The 23,159-nt window shown below is 39.8% G+C and overlaps 1 non-coding gene and 7 pseudogenes across 1 annotated transcript; all 8 read left to right on the top strand.

Moving 5' to 3' along the window:
- The first annotated feature begins 575 nt into the window (after positions 1-575).
- Positions 576-693, top strand: LOC132068946 (5S ribosomal RNA; annotated as a pseudogene).
- A 235-nt stretch (positions 694-928) lies between these two features.
- LOC132068968 (5S ribosomal RNA) lies at positions 929-1,047 on the top strand (annotated as a pseudogene).
- A 213-nt stretch (positions 1,048-1,260) lies between these two features.
- Positions 1,261-1,379, top strand: LOC132068952 (5S ribosomal RNA; annotated as a pseudogene).
- Positions 1,380-1,604: 225 nt separating this feature from the next.
- LOC132068900 (5S ribosomal RNA) lies at positions 1,605-1,723 on the top strand (annotated as a pseudogene).
- A 19,783-nt stretch (positions 1,724-21,506) lies between these two features.
- LOC132068959 (5S ribosomal RNA) lies at positions 21,507-21,625 on the top strand (annotated as a pseudogene).
- A 235-nt stretch (positions 21,626-21,860) lies between these two features.
- Positions 21,861-21,979, top strand: LOC132068979 (5S ribosomal RNA; annotated as a pseudogene).
- A 217-nt stretch (positions 21,980-22,196) lies between these two features.
- LOC132069121 (5S ribosomal RNA) lies at positions 22,197-22,315 on the top strand. Its single transcript, XR_009417687.1, has one exon. It is a non-coding gene; the product is annotated as a 5S ribosomal RNA (ribosomal RNA).
- A 228-nt stretch (positions 22,316-22,543) lies between these two features.
- LOC132068955 (5S ribosomal RNA) lies at positions 22,544-22,662 on the top strand (annotated as a pseudogene).
- The last annotated feature ends 497 nt before the right edge of the window (positions 22,663-23,159 follow it).

Below are 23,159 nucleotides of genomic sequence, written 5' to 3'. Positions count from 1 at the left end.
GATACAGCTTCAGCGGCATCGTTTTAGCGTCCTCAAGACCGCGAAAGCGGTCTGATGAAATCTTTCCCGCCTTCACTTCAGCGAGGCATAGGTCGCTGAGGCGTGAATGCTATGGCGGTCAACCTAGCGCTAGGGCAGTCTGACTTGGTCCAAGGGCCAAAATTTGATATTTTAATTCCTACTCACACGATGCGTCCCATTAGGCTAGATGTTCACAGGGGGTACGCAACGAACCGAACAAGTACAGGATGTCAAAGTTGCGAATCTTCAGAATTATGGTAATGACTAAACTGGTCGTTACAGAATAGTACTAAGATGGGTGACCTCTTGGGAAGTCCTTTTGTTTCATCTGTCCTTTCGTACGGACTATGCTCATTTTCATCTATTTAATATTTTTTTTTATAAAAATAAGCTAGATCTCAAAAAAACACTAAAAAAAAAAAAAAAGAATCGCATAAAACAAATAACGGAGCGCGAAGTTACGCATATTTAATGTTTTACACTTACGCGAGTTATTTTTAGAGAAGAGGGAGAGGGAATAAAGGGTTTAAGAGAATTTAGAGCCTAGGACTGATGGATGTGATAATACCAGCACTAACATACCAGATCCCATCAGAACTCCGAAGTTAAGCATGTTTTGGCGAGAGTAGTACTAGGATGAGTGACCCCCGAGAAGTACCTCTGTTGCATCCCTCCTTTTTTCCAAACTACGCTCTTTTTCTTCTATTTAATATATTTTTTTCAAAAAATAAGCTAGATCTCTAAAAATGCTCAAAATCAAAAAAAGAAAAGAAAAAAAGAATCGCATAAAACAGATAACGGAGCATGAAGTTACTCATATTTAAAGTTTTGCACTAACTCGCCTTATTTTTAGAGAAGAGGGCGGGGGAGTAAGGGTTTTAAAAGATTTTAAAGTGCTAGGACTGATGGATGCGATCATACCATCACTAACACATCGGATTATATCATAACTTCGAAGTTTAGCAGGATTGGGCGAGGGTAGTATTAGGATGGATGACCCCCTGGGAAGTCCTCGTGTTGCATATATCCTTTTTCCGGACTACGCTAATTTTCATCTATTCAATATATTATTTCAAAAAATATGCTAGATCTAGAAAAAATACTCAATCACATAGAGCATAAAATGGATAACGGAAAGCGAAGTTATGCATATTAAAAGTTTTTCACTTATACGTCTTATTTTTATAGAAGAGGGAGGGGCAGAAAAGGGTTTAAGAGATTTTAGAGCGCTAGGATGATGGCTGTGATCATACCAGCACTAATGCACCGGTTCCCATCACAACTTTGAACCTAAGCATGCTTGGGTGAGAGTAGTACTAGGATGGGTGAACCCCTGAGAAGTCCTCGTGTTGCATCCTTCCTTTAGTCTGGACTATGCTCTTTTTCATCTATTTAATATATATTTTTAGGAAAATAAGCTAGATCTCTGAAAAACACTCAAAATAAAAAAAAAAAGAATCGCATAAAAAGGATAACGGATCACCAAGTTGCTCATATTTAAATTTTGCACTTATGCGCCTTATTTTTAGAGAAGAGGTGGGGGGAGGAAAGGGTTTAAGAGAATTTAGAGCGCAAGGATTGATGGATTCGATCATAGCAGCACTAACGCATCAGAACCAATCAGAACTCCGAAGTTAAGCATGCTTGGGTGAGCGTAGTACTAGGATGGGTGACCCCCTGGGAAGTCCTCGTGTTGCATCCCTCCTTTTGTTCAGACTAGGCACTTTTTCGTATATTTAATATATGTTTTTCAAAAACATACTCAAAATCAAAAAAAGAATCGCATAAAACGGATAACAGAGTGCGAAGTTACACATATTTAAAGTTTTGCACATACTGTAACGACCCGTTTGGTCGTTATAGTATTTTTGGTGTTTTGCCCCATCGCCGAGCATTGATTAGCTCACCTTTGACCCGAGGGGACCGTTGACACGCTTCCCAATGTGTCTGGACCGAGTTCGGGCAAATTTTTGGAAAAATAGGCTCAAAGTGAAAAATAGTTGACCTAAAGTTGACTTTTGAGCAAACGAACCTTTGTCGGAATTTCATCGATTTCGAGAGGTCCGGATGGTCATTTAGAACTTGTGTGTGTATTTGGTTCGGTTCCCAATGCACTTGGATGCATTTCGGGACTTGGGTTGGGAATTTGGGATTAAGGCATCGAGGGTTGACTCGATCAACGAGACCTTCGTTGGAAATTTTGAGGCCACGGGCTCGTTCGTAGCGCGTTTTTATGTGAGACTATGTGTTTGGTATGTGAGCAGATGGCCTCGGGAATTAGTCGAAAAATCGAATCGAAAGGTGAAACTTAGGGTTAAGTTTCTGGTGCCTGGTGTTCGCTTTGGCAGCACTAGCACCGCAGCAGCGGCACCGCTGTAGCGGTAGCCCTGCCGCCGAAGCGGTGAAAAGGATTTGGCCTCTACAGTTGAAGCGGTAGAGTGACCGCTGGAGCGGCACCGTTGGGGCGGTCCCAGTGCTGTTGAAGCTGGTGACAGACAGTTTTGTAAAGTTAATGAAGTGTTAAAGACCCTTAGACCCTCATTATATCCCATTTCGATATTTGAGCTTGAAGAGTCAGCTCTTAAGGATATTTGGAAGAAAATCTTGGAGGTAAATCCTACTTATTTCTTCACTCTCCTTTTAACCATAATCATGCTAGATTCACCCTTTCCCCCTTAATAAACCCATGGTGATAGGAGTTAAAAGAGGGTTTTGGAAGAACATTGTCCCTAGGATTATTAATGATAAATTGGTGATGTTTATGCTAGATATTGACTAATCTAAGCTTATTAATCATATATCTTCCACTTTTAGCATTGACTTTTGGAATTAAAGACTTAAGGTTTATACCCAATTTGGGGGTTTTACTTGAAATCAGAAATTAGACTAATCCTTGAGCTAAATCAATAATTAGCGGTTGGGCTATGATTACCTAGTACTCAATTTGGTATTTTGCCCTCGAATTTCCCGTTTTTCCCTTGTGGGCCCGTTTTTCCAAATTTCTAGGGTTAGAATTGACCTAATTGAAATAGTAGCAATATTAGTATCATTCTTCATGATTTCTAATATAGAGTTCGATTATGCTTAGACTACTTTGGTTCTGGGGTTCAACAAAAGGGCAAGGCAAATGAGTGAGTTGTTGGTGTTGTGGTTCGGCAATCCAGATAGGTTATAGCTTACCTTTGGTGAGACTTCGTATAGCGAAGCATATATTTAGATTATAATGTCGGAGACAGCATATGAACCTTTGGTATGAAGTCGGGTTTGATATTGCCTTAGGTTGGGCCCTATTGTGTGTTGGGACTAGCCACCCCGTTATATGTGCTTTGATTGTTCCATTGTGATGGTTTGATGCCATGAGTAGTTGGTAGATATTGGAATCCGTGTTATTGGCTTGATTGAGATAGAGTTGACATACCTGTTGTTGGTATTTGTACTTGGATACGTTATTGGCGTACCCACTGTTGGTGCTTGTGATATTGATACATTGTAGGCGTACCCCATTGTTAGTACTTGTGATATGATACATTATTTGCGTACCCCATTGTCGGTACTTGTGATATGATACATTGTTAGCGTACCCCATTGTTGGTACTAGTGACATTGAACTTGATTGTTGATAATTGATATGCGCATTGCACGCATTCTCACACATTCATGATGCATGGCCGATACCCGGTGATGATCAGGTATCGTTTATTGAGTAAACTGATATTTTGATAAACTCTTTAACTTGAGGGATTGTGAAAAGGCGATTTCCAAAGATCAATTCCGGAATCGTTGATTGTATGAAACTGATATTTGATAAACTCTTTTATTTAAGTGATTGTGAGAAGGCCGATGTCCGAGGTTCAATTCCGGAATCATTGATTGTGTGAAACTGATATTTGATAGACTCTTTTACTTGAGTGATTGTGAGATGGCCGATGTCCGATGATCTATTCCGGCATCGTTGTTGCATGGCCGATTCCGATGATATTCCGAAATCGTTGTTAGTGCATGGACTCCATGGGTCCCCCAGGGTGGTGCCGGTGAGAATCCCTCCGTGGGCAAAGATCTGGGGTCTCGTCTGCCTGTTGGACAAAGATTCGGTATGGGTGACACTTAGACTTCGCGAATCACGCTGGGTTGTGCTACCGAGACGTCGATATTTCCGTCCGGAGTACATGTGAACACCTCATTTGCATGGCATGGCATCGCATTCATACCATTACTGTACTGCATTGCATTATGACTTGATTGAGATTCTTGGTGATTGGATTGCGATAATTGGATTGGATCGGATATATTCAGACTTGACATATTTGGGTTTAGACGCTTTACATAGGCGATGACGGATACTCGGTTGTGATTATATTGTCTTATGCTTGGTTGGTTTATGTCACGACCCAACCCCGTAGGCCGTGACTAGTGCCCGAGCCCAGGCACCCATACGCACTCGCTAACCATAATCGACGTACAAACAAATTATACATATACAAAAGTCAGACATCAGACCATAGCTGGCATAACCAGATCTTATACATACAGAATAGTAATACGTCGCCCCAAAATTGTCACAAACACATACATACATATCGTAGTCATAACTTTCAGCAGAGGATACATATGCGAAAATCAGGCGTCGTCTCAAACCGCCGCATATAAGCATATACATAAGCCGGTAAGGCTATCATAATACAGGGGGACGTCCAGAATACAAACCACACAGACACAACGGTACAATAACCGCCCACAACCCACACATATGTCTACAGACCTCTACGAGTAACAACAAAATCATATGACGGGACAGGGCCCCGCCGTACCCATGAATAGTCATATACATATGCATCGGAAGAGTCTGTACCAATACATAGGCTCCTGAACAAGGGAGCGCTCCAAAATAGCTGAATGGAAATCCTAAGCTGTCGGATCATCACAATGAGTATCTGTACCTGCGGGCATGAAACGCAGCCCCCGAAGAAAGGGGGTCAGTACGAAATATGTACTGAGTATGCAAAGCATGAAATACAGTAAACAGGATCATAATCAGAACCAGGAAGCACAGAAAGTAAATGCAACTTTCAAAATACCAAAATGCTTACTTATTAAAACACATATCATGCATGGGGGCTCAGGAATATGGTCGCCCTCCCGTCATTGGCGCCATAACACAGCATAACACCAGAAGATTTCGTATCTCCGTATCCCCGTCACATATCATAACACATCATAACGCCATAACACAGCATAACACCAAATATAAACGGAACCCGGCCCTCTAGCGAGGAGCTCGGTGAACCGTAACACAGCATAACACCGGAATATAACATAGTGCGCACGATAACATAACCGGCCCGGGACTCGGCGAAAGATATAACAACCATATGCACGAGCAGAGTCGTGGGAGACTATATGCAGTTTAAAACATTTTCAAAAACTCCATAGAATAGTCAAAACGAACTATCATTTAAAACCAAGAGAATAGTCAAATCAAGTTTTCCCCGAATGTCACTCGGGAACATATCAAATGGAAATTTAGAAATCATAGATACGTATCAAAACCATATGAAGTAGCTTATGGAAGTCAAGAACATAATCGTCATTACAGACTCGATAGGTAAGTAAGTAATCGACGCTCGAGGGTTAAGACGATAGTCATGCTAAGTTCTTTCAAAAGTCGTTAGAACCAACAAAGGAAAGTCGCGGGACCCACGGACGAGCGTCAACCCAATCCGAGCCCGCCTATGGAAGGTATAGTCATTATACGCTACAGAGCCTTCTACGAGCATATCGAGGCGATCCGATTCTGTCTACGAAAGTTACGGCCCTTTTTCGACATAGAACCCTTTAGGAACAAAACTTTTTATGCAAACTTTGAAATCCAATCATACCAAAGACATAAGAACCATTATTCTAGTACATTACAAATGCCAACATTAAGAAGTGAATAAGAATCGTAGACATGCTCGGATCGCAAGAATAGAGTTACCTCGAGGCTCGTAGCGTAGCCTACTTACAACTAAGACATGCCAAAAGAAAGAAAGGTTAGGCTTTACATACCTCGTCCGCGTCCTAAGCTAATCCAAACTTAAGTCTCGGCTTCCCAAGATCTACAATAACGTCGTTAGACACCAAACATTAGTCATAAGCACTTAGAAATCCAATTCTAAGCTAGCACTTTATTTACAGAAATTTGGGCAGCATTTCCCCTGTAAATTCAACAACCCCGAGAATTCAACTCGGCCAAATCATCAACAACAATACCAAAAACCATACTAACAACATCAACAAGTGATTCAAAACGCATTCTAACGTTAGTAACTCTTTTCTATATAATTCGACGGCATTTCGTTTACATTCAAATCACCACATACAATTAAGCCAACGCCAATGCTCATACATTCAAATACCAATCCGAAACCATTCAAACAAAATCCAAGAACATTTCAAACGATCCACACAATATTCAAACGGCCCAACCAATGTGCAATGCTACCCGAAACCTTCCAACTCCCATAGGGACAACAACAACACATTTCTTTCTTCCAAATTCATAAACTACATCAATAATCCACATGTTAACAACATCATTCTCATAAATTCAAGAAACTATAATAAAATCACATTAACTTCTAAAACAGCCCACAAACGTTTACAACTCCAATTTGACCCATCAAACCTTCATTTTCATCATACAATCCACAACAATCAACAATCAAAACACTAAGTAAAATTTGTTCATCATAATCTACCAAAACAGCCCACTATACGGCTCATCATCAACACATGGAATTTCATGAATTTCATCCATTTCTACATACTACAACATGTACAAACCTTACCTTTTCCACAACACATGTAAAAGAAGATTGAACCTTACCTTTTCCACTTAGTTCTTCACTTGGCTAGGGTTGTGTCTTGCACGAATGAATGGTTTGCTTGCTCCAACAACTACTCCATGTTGTTTAGGACCTTCCAATTGGTTGAAAACCTAGAAGAAATATTTTTTTGATCAATTTCCAAGAGCATGAATTCGGCCAGCCATGGCCGAATAGTCCTCTCTTTTTCTCCATGTTTTCTCCAAGTTTCTAGAGTGAAAGATGATGAATTAATCTTGCTTTGTCATCTATTGTATACATATATGAATTATCCAAGTGTACCATGGCCCACACATGGCTTGGATGAATTTAATTTGGCCAAGCCATGTGTGGGAACCACACCACATCACACGGCCAACATGGCTATTTCATGAAAAATAATAACTTTCCATAATTCACTTTTAACCCTAAATTTTCCTTAATATTCCATACCAATAAAATCATAAGCAACTTATGCCTTAACACAAAATCGAAGGTCAAAATTCTCAACCTCGTATCCCGAAATAGTTTTGTCCTTAACTTTTCATGGTTAGCTCGGAATGTCCCAATGTACAAAATACGGGATATAACATCCTCCCCCCCTTTAGAACATTCGTCCTCGAATGTTAAACTGGTCTTACCGGGTCTTATAAGCACTTCGGGGGAGTCTCTTTCATAGCTGCCACATACAATTCACTAATCAATCAACATAACCCATCTGGGAATTTGGATTACCTGAAGACATAGGAAATAAGTAGGAATACGTATTCTTCATCTCCTCCCTGCTATTGTTCCGCCATAACACCTTAATGGAAGCTATGTTTTTAGTACGCAATCTTCTCACCTGACGATCCAGTATAGCTATAGGTTGTTCCTCGTAGGCTAATTCCTCTATCCCTGGATGTCACCTGTAGGACATACTCTGGAAGGGTCACTAATGCATTTGCGAAGCATAGACACGTGGAAAACTGGATGCACTGCTCCCAAATCAGACGGTAGGTCTAATTCATAGGTAACCTTGCCTTCCTTACGGACATTCCAATAAGGTCCAATATACCTCGGACTGAGCCTCCCTCTCTTGCCGACTCTCATAACACCCTTCAAGGGTGACACTTCCAAAGATACCCAATCGTCGACCTGGAACTCTAGGTGTCGACGTCGACTATCTGCATATGACTTCTGTCGACTCTGGTTGCTAAGAACCTTTCCTGAATAAGCTTCACCTTATCAATAGCTTGCTGAATCCTCTCTGGGCCAATTAACTTAATTTCGCCAACCTCGAACCAGCCAATCGGTGTCCTGCACCTTCTGCCATACAAAGCCTCATACGGCTATCTGGATGTTAGAATGGTAGCTATTATTATAGGCAAACTCCATAAGTGGCAGATGATCACCCCAGCTGTCTCTGAAATCAAGAACGCAGGCCCGCAATATATCTCTTAGCGTCTGGACAGTACGCTCGGTCTGCGGGTGACATACTGTATCGAGATTCACTTGCGGTTCAATGATCAACGTCATTAGTCCTTACATCCTCGTCACCATTTACCTTTACATTCCGAGTGCTCACTCAACATGACTTTGTTGCTAGTGGGTATAATGGTTATGTCCCTTAACTATTCCTCCTAGTTCCTTCCCAGGACTACTTCCGTCGATCCAAAGTATGTATATATGAAATGGTTCTGCACCCTTCGCTATACCTCACAGTACAACTACACTTATGGCAACTCATAATTCGAGTTCAAACTAAATCCTTGGGCTCTTGCCACAACTATTCCTTTAGCTTTACTGCCGTAATCGTTTCTTTAACCTTTATCCCTCAAATCTTACAATACAACCCAAAAGCATAGGGTTACAAAAATTCTTACTCCCTTACGATTCTCCCATAACACAAGTATACGTGTCTCCGATTTCCTTGTATTGGCGATCGTTTCGAACTCTAGCTCCAAGCTAATAAATTTTCCCTTCTGGAGCATAAGAACGTCATAATCTTTTTCAAGTCCAATATGCTCCCCCCCCCCTTTAAAAGGAGGTCCTAATACACCAATAGTTTTTAGATATCCATCGTCGTGGTCACTATCCTCTCATCCCACTCATCGAAGCCTGTTCTTCAACCCCACACACTCCTCTTTTATTCCATACTACCACACTCTATCCCTCTCACACGCCTACCCTCAAATTTTTATCTAAATAGCGTCGTGCTTTGCCCGTCGTCTCTCCTGGAGGCTTTACCCCCTCATGTTTCTTACTCTTTCGCTTTCTCTGACATTTTGGCCCCTTTATCTTCCATTTACTCACTTTCTTTCTCTTCCAAAATATCATTGTATTAGAACTTCCCGAGCTTAACCTGTAGTGAAAACAGTATCAACTCGCCTTATAACGTTTGTGCCATTTTATTCCCTTTCACTTGAACTTCATTACCCTGTCCGATTAATGCCTTCCAATATGTCACAACGTCGATTGCTGGGATTCAATATAGCCATGTATGGGATATCATATACATACGTATACATAATTGCTACCATCTTGCTTACAAAATATTCCCAAACGCTATTCAACTTACCCTGATTCTAAAGCTGTAATGCGCCTTCTTTCTTTTCACTGGTTCAGTCTGCCTCGTCCTATGTGACTTCTTAAGGTTTCTGCCCACTCTGTATGCTCGGATTTCTCTTAGGCTACCCTAGCTTCCCATTGGTCTTTCCTGTGTCCGACTCTATAGAACTTTCAGAACACTTCCCAGGGGGTCACCCATCCTGAAATTTCTCCCACTCCAGCACGCTTAACTTTGGGACTCTGATGAAATGCGGTGCTCTAACGCTAGTATGATCGCGTCCAGCTCACCGCATGACCCTCATCACCTAATCTGGAGTAAATTGAAGTCTTAACAGGTTTCAAGACGTCCTCATAACACATCTCCCGCCGAATCAGAAAGAGTCTCTTACTCCAATCAATAATTATTTAATACTTGTAGGCATTCCAAATTCTCAGTTAGGTGGCACTTATATTCCAACGATAAGTGTCCCCAGATCTTTATCTCAACTTATATCATCTGTTTCTTTCGATGAAATCATACTGCGCCATCTGTTCCTTAAGCCTACCGTCTTTGTCGCTTAAAGATTCCATTATTTTCGAGGTGAAGTCATGCGCACGCAGTACCCCTTTATGCTTTATGCCTTTTTACCCTTACTGTGTACCCAACACAGGCTTCTAACTTACTCAAAAACATACCAAGTTCGTCTCCATATTAGTCTTATCTTGTCGCCATGTCGTCGCATTACACCTTTACATTCATAACTATGTATTCCCTTTTTGTTCCATATTCGTACCCATTTAATTACGTCTATCTTGGGTGCTTCCTTTAGCATCCCCTTACCATATTTTTTTCCAGTCTATGTCCATCCTTCTTTTCTGTGCACGAGGAATTCTATAATACCTCTATGTCCTTCGGAAAATATTACTCCTACATAATCCCTTTCTCGTTTTCAAATCATATTCTGTTCATCCCTATTTGTTCTTACCATACCAGTCATTTTCTAGCACTCTTTCTACATCATTGCTCATCTTTCTATGGCTTGATCTTTCACAGTTCCGTCACTGATATTACTCGTATTCTTGGCTATACATGTCATAATCTATTACTGCACTGTTATCTCGCCCGCTTTTCTTTTCATTTCCTCCTTCCAATTAAACTCTCCTTCTTTTGTGCTCGCTATCACCTTCGTTATCTCATAATCTCTATTCTGAACTTTCCCTATAGAAGAACTTCATGAATCCCTCTTTTTTTTTTTTTCAATAGCTCACCTTTATACTTTAGTCACATAGATCACGTCATATCTTTTAGTCACTTTCTCGCTAGGCTTTGCTCATTTTCATAACAATCCTTATTATATTTACATAATATCCTGTTCGTAGTCAATCTTATAGTATAACACTGTTATATCCCGTATTTTGGTACATTGGGATAATCCGAGTTAGTCATGATAAGTCAAGGATAAGGTTATATTTTCTTCCGATTTTGTCAAAAGTGCACAAGTTGCATATTCATCTTTTCATTGGCATGCAGTGTTAAGGGTAAATTTGGAATAAGGAAAAATTTGGGGTCAAAAGTGAATTATTGGGAGTTATTAATTTTTCATGAAACAAGCCATTTGGCCGTGTGGCACTAGTGGGATGCCACCTATGAGTTGGCCAAATAAAATGCATCCAAGCCATAAGTGGGCCATGGACACATGGATGAATCATGTATGCATATAATAGATGACAAAGCAAGCTTAATTCATTATTTTCACTCTAGAAACTTGGAGAAAAATGGAGGAGAAAAAGAGAGGAGCAGTCGGCTGAAGCTGGCCAAAATTGGTGCCAAGAAAAATTGTCCAAAAAAATTATTTCTTCTAGCAATTCAACTCCTTAGAAGGTGTATAACAATATGGAGTAGTTGTTGGAGCAAGTAAAGCCTTTATTTATGCAATTCCCAACCCTAGCCAAGTGAAGAACAAAGTGGAAAAGGTGAGTTTTAATCCTCTTTTAATATGTTATGAATGGTTTGTGCATGCTTGGGTGTTGTTGTAGTATGTGGAAATGAATGAAATTCATGAAATCATGGTGTTGATGTTGTGGCCGAAAGTGGGCTGTTTTATATGGCAAGGAATGACCCAATTTTATTTAGTATTTTTGGTTGTTGTTGTCATGGAATATGTGATGAGGATGAAGGTATTGAATGATTCAAGTTGAAGTTGTAATTGTTGTGTTATGGCCGTGTATATGCTATGTTGTGTAGAAGTGAAGAATTAATTCTCTTTAGTATGTTTGGGATGTTGTGTTGCGGATTCTATGATGAAAGTGATGGTTTAATGATTTAAATGGAAGTTGGAGTCGTTTGTAGGTTGTTAGAGAAGATAATGTGATTTTAATATAGTTTCTTGAATTTATGGGAATGATGTTGCTAACATGCGGATTATTGATATGGTTTATGAATTTGAAAGAAAAGAAATGTGTTGTTAATGTTCCTATGGAAATTGGAAGGTTCGGATTTTGGGTATGTTGGTTGAGTCATTTGAATGTTGTGCGAATCGTTTGAAGCCTTCTTGAATCTTGTTTGAATGGTTTTGGATTGGTATTTGAATATGCGATCGTCGATATTAGTTTGAATGTATGAAATTGAATTGAGTATGTGAGCATTAGTGTTGGTTTGACTATATGTTGGTTTATATGTATGTAGTTGTAGTGAACATAATTGGAATGTTGTCGGAATGTGTGGAGAAGGATTATTAATGTTCGAATGCATTTCGAATTGGTTGTGGATATTGTTGGAATGATTGTTGGTGTTGTTGTGTTGTTGAATTTGGCCGAGTTGAAATCTCGGGGTTGTTGCATTTATAGGGGAAATGCTGCCCAAATTTCTGTAGATAAAAGTGATGGCATGAAATTGAATTCCTAAGTGCTTATGGCTAATGTTTGGTATGCGATGACGTTATTGTAGATCTTGAGAAGCTGAGACTTGAGTTTGGATTAGCCTAGGAAGCAATCAAGGTATGTAAAGCTTACCTTCCTTCTTTTGGCATATTTTAGATATGGCTAAGTTATGATATGTTATGAGCTTCGGGGGTAATTCTATTCTTAAAAATCCGAGCACGTTTGTGAGTCGTATTTGCTTTTGATGTTGGCATCCTTATGTGGACAAGCTATAGTTTACATGTCTTTGTATGATTGATTTTCAAAAAGTTGCATAAAAGTTTGGTTTTTAAAAGAGTTTTGTCCCTAAATAATGTCGAAAACTACGAACGTCCGTAACTTTCACAAACAAAACCGGATGGCCTTGATATGCTCGTAAATGATTCTATGACGTGTATAATAACTATGATTTTTATGGGCGGGCCCGACTTGGGTCGACACCCCTCCGTGGGCCCCGCGACTTTTCTTATGTACTTCTGACGATTTTTTTGAAAGGATATGATATGACTATTATTCCGATTTCAAGTACGATCAGTTTACTTATCTTTTGAGTTTGTAATAATGATTCGATAACATATGATGACTATGATTTTCGTAGGCGGGCCCGGATTGGGTTGACGCTCGTCCGTGGGTCCCGCGATCTTCTTCTGTAAAATTCTGATGGCTTTTGAAAGAATTCAATATGACTACCTTTCCGACCCCCGAGTATGACTATATATTTGTCTGTTAAGTCTGAAATAACGATTCGTATACTTATGATTTTGATACGTGACTATGGTTTCTGAAGTTCGGTTTGATATGTTCCCGAGTGATATTCGGAAAAAAATCTGATTTGACTATTGTCTTGGTTTTGAAATAATAGTTCACTTCAGTTATTCTGTTGAGTGTGTAATAAAGATTTGTATGCATATGGCTACTTACGATTCTGCTCGTGCGTTCTGTGTTACATCCTTCACCGGATCCCGGGCCGGTTATTATCGTGCGCACAATCTGAAGTATGATGTGATTCCGAAGTATGATGTGATATTACTGCTGGATTCTTGGCCGCGGTATGCCGGTATGTGATATTACCGCTAGGTTCTTGGCTGCGGTATGCCGGTAAGTGATGTGATATGATATATGATGTGTGACGGAGATACGGAGATATGAAACTTCCGAAGTATGATGTGTTGTGGCGCCCAGATGGAGTGGCGACCACGTTCCGTCCGCCGGGTCCCATTACGGACCGTATGTGATATGTGATGATCTGATGATATGATATGATATGATATGATATGATATGATATGTGATATGATATGTGATAATATGACGATATGATTTGATTTACCGAGTCCCTCACTAGAGGGCTGGGTACGGTATTTTTATGATTATTATACTATTTATGGATCGGGCCGTACGTTCCGCGACATTATTATACTATTTATGGATCGGGCCGTACGTTCCTCGGCATTATTATACTATTTATGGATCGGGCCGTACGTTCCTCGGCATTCGGTTAATGTCAGCTCATATGATATGTTTGATTTTCCGTATGTATGAGACAGAAATGTTTTTCAAAAGAAAGCGAAGCATTTTGACATTTTGATTATCCTATTTGCCTTCTGAACCCCTTAGGTATGATTTGCATGTTGGATGTAAGTACTTTGGTATTCGGGTTATTATGTTCACGTTCTGTACACCTCACTTTGGTTATGATTTCGTTTTCTGTATTCTCGGCTTTGCATACTCAGTACATATTCCGTACTGACCCCCTTTCTTCGGGGGCTGCGTTTCATGCCGCGTAGGTACCCACAGATGAGTCGATGATGTTAGCGGAGGACGTTCCAGCTGGATTGGCGAGCTCCATTCCCTCCGGAGTGCTGCCGAGTCTGGGTGCTTTTGTATGGTATCTGGATGTTGGTAGAGACTTTGTAGACGGTGTCGTGTGTGTGATATGTCAGTTTTGTAATCGGCTATGTAAGCCAATGTATTATTATGCATTGTGTTACAGATTTGTTGTGACTACAGATTTTATCTGATTTGAAAAAGGCGAAAAGTATGTTGTTCTTTGAAAAATTTTCACCCTGTACTCATGTTACGTTTTGCGGGCTTAGTATGATTATGTGTATTACGAAAGTCTGCGGGTTCGCTCGGCCCTAGGTAAGGGTCGGGTGCCCATCACACCCTATCGGATTAAGGGTGTGACAAACACTTCTTAATCGTTTACCCTTTCTGATCAATCTTACCCTTAATATGTCACAAGCTGTCTTATCAATACATTCATATCCATCACAATTCTTTTTCCTATGTACTCTTGTCTCACTCGTACTATTATTTCTTCTAACTATAAACTCGTCATAATTTAACCCTGTTTATCCATTCAGTTGGTACCTTAATATAACACTCTATCAAGATTTGTCAACCTCTTCTAAGTCATCTCTTAATATCACAAGCCCTTTCCAAATTCCTTTTCATCATATCGATATCGACCTCCTAATCACTATTACCATCAATTCAACAGTTAACTTATTTCTCAAGGTTAGCCGCACCTGCAACTTAGTCAAATCCTATCCTTAATATAGACACAACCTTTTAAGGCATATCACAAACCCATATCTCATTCTCTTTTTTATTTCTGGGAAAATTTTGGCAGAGTTTCCTCTGTATTTCTTACTTATCTCAAAACACCGCACGCAGAAATACCAACATATATATATATATATATATATATATATATATATATATATATATATATATATATCATATCATATCATATCGCAGCCACACAGGGCTCCCAATATTAACAACGGTATGAAAATGATGGACTTACCTCGTGTGTCCAACTCGAACTGCACCTGTTACCTTTTCCTGTCCACCCTTTTTTTTTTCCTTCCAATTTTTAACTTTACATTTCAATCGTACCTCAATACCTTACCTGACATATATCTTTCGTGCCTTTACTTACCTGCGTGCTTTGTAACTTCCAACATCGTCAATCACTTTCTTCTGTCGATGTCGTCCTTCCGCTGAAATCAAAAGTTAGTACGAGGAATCTCATTTCCTATGACTTGGCTCTATCGCACGATCTAAGACAGAAAAAGGGTCACTGATCCCTAAATGCCCCGCAGCCTCCTGTTTATAAGTGTGGCCTCACACCATAAACAAGACTCTGCCGGACACGGTGCCGTAGACAATCCGAGGACGAACGCTGCGATACCACTTCTGTCACGACCCAACCCCGTAGGCCGTGACTAGTGCCCGAGCTGGGCACCAATACGCACCTGCTAACCATAATCAGCGTACAAACAGATTATACATATATAAAAGTCAAACATCAGACCATAGCTGGCATAACCAGATCTTATACATACAGAATAGTAATACGTCGCCCCAAAATTATCACAAACACATACATACATATCGTAGTCATAACTTTCAGCAGAGGATACATATGCGAAAATCAGGCGTCGTCTCAAACCGCCGCATATAAGCATATACATCGCACATAAGCCGGTAAGGCTATCATAATACAGGGGGACGTCCAGAATACAAATCACACGACACACGGTACAATAACCGCCCACAACCCACACATATGTCTACAGACCTCTACGAGTAACAACAAAATCATATGACGGGACAGGGCCCCGCCGTACCCATGAATAGTCATATACATATGCATCGGAAGAGTCGTACCAATACATAGGCTCTGAACGAGGGAGCGCTCCAAAATAGGCCGAATGGAAATCCTAAGTGTCGGATCATCACAACGAGTATCCGTACCGCGGCATGAAACGCGAAACCCGAAGAAAGGGGTCGATACGAAATATGTACTGAGTATGCAAAGCATGAAATACAGTAAACAGGATCATAATCAGAACCAGGAAGCACAGAAAGTAAATGCAACTTTCAAAATACCAAAATGCTTACTTATTAAAACACAAATCATGCATGGGGGCTCAGGAATATGGTCGCCCTCCCGTCATTGGCGCCATAACACAGCATAACACCAGAAGATTTCATATCTCCGTATCCCCGTCACATATCATAACACATCATAACGCCATAACACAGCATAACACCAAATATAAACGGAACCCGACCCTCTAGCGAGGAGCTCGGTGAACCGTAACACAGCATAACACCGGAATATAACATAGTGCGCACGATAACATAACCGATCCGATACTCGGCGAAAGATATAACAACCATATGCACGAGCAGAGTCGTGGGAGACTATATGCAGTTTAAAACATTTTTAAAAACTCCATAGAATAGTCAAAACGAACTATCATTTAAAATCAAGGGAATAGTCAAATCAAGTTTTCCCCGAATGTCACTCGGGAACTTATCAAATGGAAATTTAGAAATCATAGATACGTATCAAAACCATATGAAGTAGCTTATGGAAGTCAAGAACATAATCGTCATTACAGACTCGATAGGTAAGTAAGTAATCGGCGCTCGAGGGTTAAGACGATAGTCATGCTAAGTTCTTTCAAAAGTCGTTAGAACCAACAAAGGAAAGTCGCGGGACCCACGGACGAGCGTCAACCCAATCCGAGCCCGCCTATGGAAGGTATAGTCATTATACGCTACAGAGCCTTCTACGAGCATATCGAGGCGATCCGGTTCGTCTACGAAAGTTACGGCCCTTTTTCGACATAGAACCCTTTAGGAACAAAACTTTTTATGCAAACTTTGAAATCCAATCATACCAAAGACATAAGAACCATTATTCTAGTACATTACAAATGCCAACATTAAGAAGTGAATAAGAATCGTAGACATGCTCGGATCGCAAGAATAGAGTTACCTCGAGGCTCGTAGCGTAGCCTACTTACAACTAAGATATGCCAAAAGAAAGAAAGGTTAGGCTTTACATACCTCGTCCGCGTCCTAAGCTAATCCAAACTTAAGTCTCGGCTTCCCAAGATCTACAATAACGTCGTTAGACACCAAACATTAGTCATAAGCACTTAGAAATCCAATTCTAAGCTAGCACTTCATTTACGAAATTTGGGCAGCATTTCCCCTATAAATTCAACAACCCCGAGAATTCAACTCGGCCAAATCATCAACAACAATACCAAAAACCATACTAACAACATCAACAAGTGATTCAAAACGCATTCTAACGTTAGTAACTCTTTTCTATATAATTCGACGACATTTCGTTTACATTCAAATCACCACATACAATTAAGCCAACGCCAATGCTCATACATTCAAATACCAATCCGAAACCATTCAAACAAAATCCAAGAACATTTCAAACGATCCACACAATATTCAAACGGCCCAACCAATGTGCAATGCTACCCGAAACCTTCCAACTCCCATAGGGACAACAACAACACATTTCTTTCTTCCAAATTCATAAACTACATCAATAATCCACATGTTAACAACATCATTCTCATAAATTCAAGAAACTATAATAAAATCACATTAACTTCTAAAACAGCCCACAAACGTTTACAACTCCAATTTGACCCATCAAACCTTCATTTTCATCATACAATCCACAATAATCAACAACCAAAACACTAAGTAAAATTTGTTCATCATAATCTACCAAAACAGCCCACTATACGGCTCATCATCAACACATGGAATTTCATGAATTTCATCCATTTCTACATACTACAACATGTACAAACCTTACCTTTTCCACAACACATGTAAAAAGATTGAACCTTACCTTTTCCACTTAGTTCTTCACTTGGCTAGGGTTGTGTCTTGCACGAATGAATGGTTTGCTTGCTCCAACAACTACTCCATGTTGTTTAGGACCTTCCAATTGGTTGAAAACCTAGAAGAAATATTTTTTTTGATCAATTTCCAAGAGCATGAATTCGGCCAGCCATGGCCGAATAGTCCTCTCTTTTTCTCCATGTTTTCTCTAAGTTTCTAGAGTGAAAGATGATGAATTAATCTTGCTTTGTCATCTATTGTATAAATATATGAATTATACAAGTGTACCATGGCCCACACATGGCTTGGATGAATTTAATTTGGCCAAGCCATGTGTGGGAACCACACCACATCACACGGCCAACATGGCTATTTCATGAAAAATAATAACTTTTCATAATTCACTTTTAACCCCAAATTTTCCTGAATATTCCATAATCATAAGCAACTTATGCCTTAACACAAAATCGAAGGTCAAAATTCTCAACCTCGTATCCCGGAATAGTCTTGTCCTTAACTTTTCATGGTTAGCTCGGAATGTCCCAATGTACAAAATACGGGATATAACAGTTTATATGCTTATCTGCTTTATTATCTGAATTGTGTTAACTATGCTTAGTCGGACGATGATGCCTACCAAGTCGTTGTTTGTCTTGACTCGCACTTGCTGCATTCTTTTATGAATGCAGAGTACCAGGTCGGATCCACTTCCGTGACCCGAGGCTGATCGACACTTCGGCTTCTCTCGAGTTTCCAGGGTGAGCATGGCGTCTGCTGACCTTGGAGACCTTCCTATCATATGTATTACTTTTATTTCAGAGACATAGACATTTATGTATTAGTATTGCAGATTGTACTATTCTCCTTATGTCACACCCCACCCTCGGTAAGGCGTGATTGGCACCCGGCACCTTACGGAAACCGAGCGAACCAACTTATAACTTACATCCTTCATGTCTCAAATGGAAACAATAGGATCAAGAGGCTAGATACGAACATAATATCATGCATAAGTATATGTACATTAGACCCATGATGCCGACATTACTATCGTCACACTATGACTAAGCTGTACACATGAACTGTCTGCAAAGCCTCTATGAATATGACTAAAGTATACAAGTCGGGACAGGGCCGCCGACATACCCTGAACGAAAATCATACATACATATATATATATATATCTAGACCCGGCAGTGCTCCAGGAAGAAGTGGAGCTCACCAATCAGAACTGCGGGCATGAACGCAGCGTCCACAAGAACGCAGCGTCCACAAGAAGGGACGTCAGTAGACCCGGCAGTGCTCCTTGTCTCGTCTATCTACACCTGCGGGCATGAACGCAGCGTCCACAAGAAGAGACGTCAGTACGATCAATGTACTGAGTATGTAAGACATGAATAGTAACATATTAAGAGATACCGAACACAAAAAATAATATAATGAACGTATGAAGATAAAGTAATATAAAAGGGATCAACCTGTGCCTTTAAATGCCCTTTTAAGGCCATATAGGCTTGATATTATCTTACTCGACCATATAGGCTCGATATTATCCGCAGTTGATCAGTGGGATGCAATGCATACATACATACATACACATAAAAATACAGAAATGAAATCAACGTCATCATTAGCATTACCATCGTTATCATATCATTCCTGAAGGATTAACCATCGTAAGATGAAATCGACGATGTCACGGGAATCTTGAGAATCATGAACTTAGATAACATTGGAAATAGAATCATTATCTTCGCTATATCTCACCTCGAAGGAACGAATAACATGAGGCGAGACCATCAACAATAAGTAAGATCTAGGGATTCATGGAATGGCTCAGTAGTCTTATAATGCCCTCAAATCATAGCTTCGGAGTTTCTAGAAGAGGATCATCATCATCGTCACAACCATCATAGAGCAATATTCTCGTCTTTGACATCATCATTATCATTGCGAAAACGTGTTCATCGTTGTTATCATAAGAGCGTACGGAGTCATAAATCACTGGTTTGGAAAATACAAACATTTTGGAAAACATTTATGAATTATTAGGAAAGGAATTATGCCTTTGAATCGTAAACTTCTAACCTTGAAAACAAGGAGGCTATGAAAACATTTATGGAGTTATAATCATAGGAATCATGCCTTTGAAAGAAAAGGGACGAGCCTTAACATACCTGTTCAGCCTCCAATTATCTACACTTATTCGTCCGAGCTCGCAAGTCTATATTTAAGAGGATTCACACAATCGTTAGACTCATTGTTATACGCTAGCCTTAGTCCTTCAAATAAATCCATTTATAATCTGCCGAAATTCGGGCAGCACCTCCCCTGTTTATATGCCTAGCCCGAAGTCACAATCCAACAACCAACAACAACAACAAAAATACCAACATCAATAACATCATTTTCAACACCAATATGTACCATAAAACAGCCCACACGCTATTTTTCAACTTCCATAACCAACCAACTTACTACACAATTATTTAACGACTTTATCTCCGTAAATAAGCCTTAAATAATACAAAAAGAGAAAGATTCATACCTTTTTTCTTGTTAAGACAGCAACATCCTCAATATCCACGCTAAAATCCACCGCAAAACAATACTAGAATCACAACCATGCATTATCCGGACATAAACCACTACTCCGCGACTTAAAAATTGCTCACTTTTTGTTTCTCTCTCTCTCTCTCACTCTCTCTCTCTCTCTTCAATTTCTGGAATTTTCTAGGAAAATCTGATGAAAAAAAGGGGTTATTACCCTTTATATAAGGGTCAAATTCGGGTCGGGGGTACTGTAGCATTTTACTGTAGCAGTCGGTACTGTAGCAATACTGTAGCACGCGTTACTGCTCTGTCAGCTGAACTTGTAATGTCCATAATTCTTTACTTCAATGTCCTATCGATGAGCGGTTTGTTGCGTTAGAAACTAGACTCGAGGAACTTCATTTTAGAATTTTGTTCCTCCTTAAAACACTTCATATGCTAAGAGATATTCCTCCCCCAAGTTGGACCAAAATTTTCGCACAAAACATTACCCATCCTTTCTCCAAAGTCGTACTACTCTATTTCTTCCACTCATTTCCTTATAAAACCTTCTGGTATGCCTTATATACATCCTTCACTCATTAAATATACTTAATAATGCTTGCTTATACTTCGAAGTGTACTTACGTTTCAAATTTGATAAATGCTCCTTTGAAGATACGGGGTGTAACACCTTATATGCTCTTGTATTATTCAGACTAGACCCTGAGGGTGTTTATTGCTTTCCGCACCTTCTACTACTTATATATAAATATATCGTGAGACTTACGTATTGTTCTATTCCGCTGTTTAAATTCATTCTTTTGTGTATTTATTCATTGTTGGGTTGAGGGTCCGCTTGCCGAGATGGGAAGGTAAGTGCTCGCACGGCCAAAGCAAAATGGGTCGTGACACATACGCGAGTTATTTTTAGAGAAGAGGGAGGGGAATAAAGGGTTTAAGAGAATTTAGAGCCTAGGACTGATGGATGTGATAATACCAAAGACTAACATACCAGATCCCATCAGAACTCCGAAGTTAAGCGTGTTTTGGCGAAAGTAGTATTAGGATGGGTGACCCCCGAGAAGTACCTCTGTTGCATCCCTCCTTTTTTTCCAAACTACGCTATTTTTCTTCTATTTAATATATTTTTTTCAAAAAATAAGCTAGATCTCTGAAAATGCTCAAAATCAAAAAAAGAAAAGAAAAAAGAATCGCATAAAACAGATAACGGAGCACGAAGTTACTCATATTTAAAGTTTTGCACTAACGCGCCTTATTTTTAGAGAAGAGGGCGGGGGAGTGAAGGTTTTAAAAGATTTTAAAGCGTTAGGACTGATGGATGCGATCATACCATCACTAACACATCAGATCCTATCAAAACTTCGAAGTTTAGCAGGATTGGGCGATGGTAGTATTAGGATGGATGACCCCCTGGGAAGTCCTCGTGTTGCATATCTCCTTTTTCCGGACTACGCTAATTTTCGTATATTCAATATATTATTTCAAAAAATATGCTAGATCTAGAAAAAATACTCAATCACATAGAATCGCATAAAATGGATAACGGAAAGCGAAGTTATGCATATTAAAAGTTGTTCACTTATACGCCTTATTTTTAGAGCAGAGGGAGGGGCAGAAAAGGGTTTAAGAGATTTTAGAGCACTAGGATTGATGGCTGCGATCATACCAGCACTAATGCACCGGTTCCCATCGGAACTTTGAAGCTAAGCGTGCTTGGGTGAGAGTAGTACTAGGATGGGTGAACCCCTGAGAAGTCCTCGTGTTGCATCCTTCCTTTTGTTCGGACTATGCTCTTTTTCGTCTATTTAATATATATTTTTAGAAAAATAAGCTAGATCTCTGAAAAATACTCAAAATTAAAAATAAAAAAAAATCACATAAAACGGATAACGGATCACGAAATTGCTCATATTTAAATTTTTGCACTTATGCGCCTTATTTTTAGAGAAGAGGTGGGGGAAGGAAAGGGTTTAAGAAAATTTAGAGCGCTAGGACTGATGGATTCGATCATAGAAGCACTAACGCACCGGAACCAAACAGAACTCTAAAGTTAAGCATGCTTGGGCGAGCGTAGTACTCGGATGGGTGACCCCCTGGGAAGTCCTCGTGTTGCATCTCTCCTTTTGTTCGGACTAGGCTCTTTTTCGTATATTTAATATATATTTTTCAAAAAATAATCTATATTTCAAAAACATACTCAAAATCAAAAAAAGAATCACATAAAACGGATAACAGAGCGCGAAGTTACACATATTTAAAGTTTTGCACATACTGTAACGACCCGTTTGGTCGTTATAGTATTTTTGGTGTTTTGGCCCGTCACCGAGCATTGATTAGCTCACCTTTGACCTGAGGGGACCGTTAACACTCTTCCCAATGTGTCTGGACCGAGTTCGGGCAAATTTTTGGAAAAATAGGCTCAAAGTGAAAAAGAGTTGACCTAAAGTTGACTTTTGGGCAAATGAACCTTTGTCGGAATTTCATCGATTTTGAGAGGTCTGGATGGTCGTTTAGAACTTGTGTGTGTATTTGGTTCGGTTCCCAATTCACTTGGATGCATTTTGGGACTTGGGTTGGGAATTTGAGATTAAGGCATCGGGGGTTGACTCGGTCAA

This window comes from Lycium ferocissimum, chromosome 8 (genome assembly GCF_029784015.1).
Source record: "Lycium ferocissimum isolate CSIRO_LF1 chromosome 8, AGI_CSIRO_Lferr_CH_V1, whole genome shotgun sequence".
Classification (NCBI taxonomy): Eukaryota; Viridiplantae; Streptophyta; class Magnoliopsida; order Solanales; family Solanaceae; genus Lycium; species Lycium ferocissimum.
Note: the sequence above shows the minus strand (reverse complement) of the source record. Positions and strands in the feature narration are given on the sequence as shown.